The sequence below is a fragment of the Humulus lupulus genome, chromosome 2, assembly GCF_963169125.1.
Source record: "Humulus lupulus chromosome 2, drHumLupu1.1, whole genome shotgun sequence".
In the NCBI taxonomy this organism is placed as follows: domain Eukaryota; kingdom Viridiplantae; phylum Streptophyta; class Magnoliopsida; order Rosales; family Cannabaceae; genus Humulus; species Humulus lupulus.
Window position 1 is genome coordinate 141,947,010 of NC_084794.1, and position 5,040 is coordinate 141,952,049.

At 32.0% G+C, this 5,040-nt stretch overlaps 1 pseudogene; it reads left to right on the forward strand.

Annotated features, from left to right (window-relative positions):
- Nucleotides 1–1,876: 1,876 nt before the first annotated feature.
- LOC133820264 (small nucleolar RNA R71) lies at nucleotides 1,877–1,975 on the forward strand (annotated as a pseudogene).
- The last annotated feature ends 3,065 nt before the right edge of the window (nucleotides 1,976–5,040 follow it).

The window sequence follows — 5,040 nt, forward strand, 5'->3', positions numbered from 1 at the left end:
AGAAAAGTATATTTTAAATTTTCTGGCAAAGGTTTCAAGTCTAACTTTGGAGACTCGAAAGTTGATTGAATATGCTCAAAAGGTTCAATTATGGTATCATTTAAGGGTGTAGATTCTAACAAATAATTCCATCATTCATAGAATCATGAACATGTAAGCTCATACCAAAATATTTTTCACAAAAGTTAAGCAAGTCATTTCCATCATCTTCAAAAATATTCTTTATCATGTTGACTTCATGCACTTTCTCACAATTAACAAATTTAGCAACATTAATTACATCCAATTCAACAGTCATATTTTCAAAAGATAGTTTCAAAACGCCATTATGAAAGTTAATGATTGCATTAGAAGTAGCTAAGAATGGTCTACCTAAAATGATAGGAATTTGAGCATGCACATTTTCCACAAGTTGACTATCAAGAACAATGAAGTCAACAAGAAAGTAAAATTTATCAACTTTTATCAAAACATCTTCTATAATACATCTTGGAATTTTCACAGAACGATCGACTAATTGAAGAGTTATAGAAGTAGGTTTTAGTTCACCAATACCAAGTAGTTTATAAATTAGAATAAGGCAATAAATTCACACTAGCACCCAAATCAAGTAAAGCTTTGTTAATAAAATGATCACCAATAATGCATGAAATCATGGGGCACCCATGATATTTATATTTAACAAGACTCTTATATTGAATAATGTCACTAGCTTGTTCAGTTAAAAATGCATTTTTAGGAACATTGGTGTTTCTTTTTAGTACAAGGATCCTTCAAAAATTTAGAGTATGCGAGAATTTGTTTAATGGAATCTAAGAAAGTAATATTGATAATAATTTGCTTAAACACTTCTAAGATGTCATTATATTGGCCGCCTTTTATAATTGGAAGTAATATTTGTGGGAATGGGGCTTTGGGAGTGAAATGAGGGATTGGAGTTAGAACTAGAAGGTTGACTTTTTTCTTTTTCTTTTTCAACCTTGGGTATGTAATCGGGTTTGACAATGTTCTTTCCGGACGTAAGAGTTGAATTTGATTTGGCTTCTCCATTATGACTAGACTTTCATATTGGCCTTTTGGATTTGGGATAGTTTGACTAGGACCAGCTAAAGCAGTAGGAAGTTGTCCTACTTGTGTCTCGAGTTTGGTAATTGATTGAGACTGATATTGTAGGATTTGCTGAGTGGATTGCATAAATTATTGTAAAGTATCTTCTAAGGAAGGTTTCCTTTGTTGAAAATATGGTTGATTTTGTGGAGCATGAGTTTGGTTTTGCGTGTTGTATTGGTGCCCTTGATTCATTGGAGGCTCGTTTTGTCTCCACGAAAAGTTTGGATGGTTTCTCTAATTTGGATTATAAGTGGATGAAAATGGGCTATCATTTGGTTTCCCATAAGTATGAAGAGCATTGGCCTCCTCATAAAAGGCCTCCTCATAAAAGGTCTCTTTGTAGGAAGGACATGATTGGGCATTATGGCAAGGATTAGAACATATAGATTAGGCATTATGGAAAGGATTAGAACATATAGATTGGGCATTATGGCAATGATTAGAACATTTCTAGGTTGCGTTGGAGAATTTATAGTTTGCTTATGGCTAAAGCTTCTACTTTTCTCACTAATTTATCTAAGTATGTTCTTAAGTCTAATTCATCTTTTAATTCATATCTTCCTCCTCTTTTTGGTGAATTAGTTGACCTAGACCTAGGATCAAAATAAGTCCATTGTTGCGAATTGACAGATAAATCTTCAAGGGCATCCCAAGCATCTTGTCATTGCACATTGTAAAAAAATTTCTAGTATGCATAGATTGAATCATTTGACAATTAGAGGGAGTCAAACCATCATAAAAATATTTTACAAGTCTCCATTTTTCGAAACTATGATGATGACATGTTAATAATAAATCTTTCCCAACATTCATAAAACTCTTCATTATCTTTTTGAAAAAACTCGGAGATTTATCTCCTTAGACTATCAGTTTTAGACATAAGAAAAAATTTCAACAAGAATTTATTATAAAGTTGATCCCCTATAGTTAAAGACATAGTGGGAATGGAATTTAACCAAGCTTTTGAATTGTTTTTTAATGAAAAGGGAATAATCTTAGTTTGACTGACTAATCAGAAAAATTTTGAAATCTAAATGTTGAGTAAATTTCTAAGAAATCTCTATCTAACCCACAAAAAATGGCAACAACTGAATGATTGACAGTTTAAGCTCAAAATGGGTAACAGAAGTGGTAAGAAAAACAATACACGAAAGAGCATTAGATGAAATAGGTCCAAAATATTCAAGTAAGGTTTTTTCATGCACAACATTTTCATCAACAGGATTTCTATTAATATTAGTAATTGGTTCCATGATGCTAAAAATTTGCTAACACTTTCAATTTCAAATAAATATAAATGTCTCTTTAATAATCAATTTTTAGAATTACGTTCCGAGAGATGCTTACAATTTTCACAAATAAGGTAACAAAGATAATCTCAAGCAAACAATTTTATGATGTGAAAGATCAATAAAAACTGCAACCACAGAGCATACTTAGAATTTTTTAGAGATTTCACAACAATATAAAAAAAAAATTTGTTTACTTGTCCCAAGGCCTATTTGATTCCACTTACTCGCACACTACTAACAACTCTCCGAGGTTAATTAGTAGAGACAGATTGTGAATTTTGTTCAAATTTCCTTTAAGCAAAGATTGCTTATGGTGAAAGGAAAAGATTTAGGGTTTTTTTTCAAGTATTTTTTTTCAAAATTACACAATAATATGATAAGAGAAATGAAATAAAATAAAATAGATAATGTTAACTAAAATTGAACACGAGTTGGGAGGCATAGCATGCCATCAACCATAACAAAAATAAAGTAAAAACTAGGAGGCAAAATTGTCATCAACTAGTAAATAAGATAAAAAAAAAAAAAACTAGGAGGGACAAGTGCCATCAACCATAATGAAAATAAAGCAAAAACTAGGAGGCAAAAATTGCCATCAACTAGTAAATATAAGGAAAAAATACAACAACAAAATAAATAAAGAAAATTACAACAAAAGTTAGGAGGCACAAGTGTCGTCAACTAAAAAAAATAGAAAGCATAAGTATAAATAGATATACATATAAGTAAAGTTTTTTATTGGTGGTAGAACCGTCCCAAATTTTCTTCTTATTTTTTTTATAGTTTTATATTTTAAAATTTTTTATAGTGCAAAAATTAAAATAACTAGTAGAAGAATTCACTAACCTTGGGAAAAAGTTCGTTTCTTTTCTTGCAACTCCCCGGCAACGGCGCTAAAAACTTGATGGACCCAAAATGGGTATGTTAGTATAGAGTTCATGTAAGCAAGGATGTTGAACCAAATGAGTTGTTTAAAATAAAAAAGAAACTATTTTAAAAGAAAATTAAATAAATTCTAACCTAACTCTAAAGATTAATACGATTTAATGTCAAGAAAATAAAATAAAGATATTTAAGTAAAGAAAAATAAACAATTATGATTTGTAAATAAGTTGTAATAGAAAGATTATTAAGATATTAGAATTTATAAAATGTAAGTTTAATAATATTTATTAGTATAATGATTCCCAAGTTTTAGTTATAGTTAAAATAAATCAAACTATCATTTTCCAAATTGATATAATTTAAGCACAAATTATTTCTAAAAAGATAGGATTTTTCTTCACTTTTAAAAAAAATATATAATTTCAAAGCATTTAATGTAAATCAACCTAATGAAACAAAAAAAAATCAAATAACATTATTTATAAGGCAAAACATAATATTTTTGTTCTAAGCATTGGATGTGTACAATTTAATGACACATCTTAATCAAAGAATATTATGTTTTTCAAAATGAAGAACAAAGTGTAAGATTATCTGTAACTCCCCACGTCACTATGGCTGCTTCCTGGAATGATGACTGGCCTTGCAAACCAACACGAGTCTTTCCAATGTGCTTTGTCCTCACTCGCACGCTTCTTGGGAAAACTTCCCAGGAGGTCACCCATCATGAGACAACTTCAGGTCAAGCATGCTTAACTTTGGAGTTCTCGAGTAATGGGCTACCGAAAAGAAGATGCATCTTGTTGGCATAGGTAGTACCCATCAATCCATTCAAGTCCTCTTCAACTGTGTAGTCTCATACCTACACAGTCTCAAAATCATCATACTTGACCTTCCCAGGCGATGTGGGATTGCACAACTTTTTACTCGGTCTTTCCTCCTGCGAATTACAGGATTCTAACTGTCACAATCACCCCCCCCCCTTAGGGGTCCGACGTCCCCGTCGGCCACACTTCCGGCTAAATCAAGGCTCTAATACCATTTATAACGCCCCACATCACTATGGTTGCTTCCTCGAATGACAATTGGCCCTACAAACCAACACAAGTCTTTCCAACGTGCTTTGACCTCACTCGCACGCTTCTTGGGAAAACTTCCCAAGAGATCACCCATCATGAGACTACTCCAGGTCAAGCATGCTTAACTTTGGAGTTCTCAAGTAATGGGCTACCGAAAAGATGATGCATCTTGTTGGCATAGGTAGTACCCATCAATCCATTCAAGTCTTCTTCAACTGTGTAGTCCCATACCTACACAGTCTCATAGTGATCATACTTGTCCTTCCCAGGCGATGTGGGATTGCACAGCTTTTTACCCGGTCTTTCCCCCTGCGAATCATGGGATTCTGACTGCCACATTATCAAACAATCCAAAATACAATATATTGAAGATGAAAGACATACATGAAAAAGAAAAATCCATAAACTTTGTTGCATTACAAGAGAAATCAACATACAGCAATAAATAATATCTAGTTACAAGTTGCCTCATCATGATCTTAATAATCTTATGAAGAATATTAGAAGCTTTTAACTAGAATCCAAAATATATTTTAAAAAAAAAACATACTTGGCACAAAATGGTTTCCAAAAGGAAGAGAGAAAAAGTAGAAAAGATGATAGTAACCAAAAAACTAAGCACCCCAAAATGCTCTTGAAATCACCTATTTATAGCCAAATGTAAGTATTAAAAA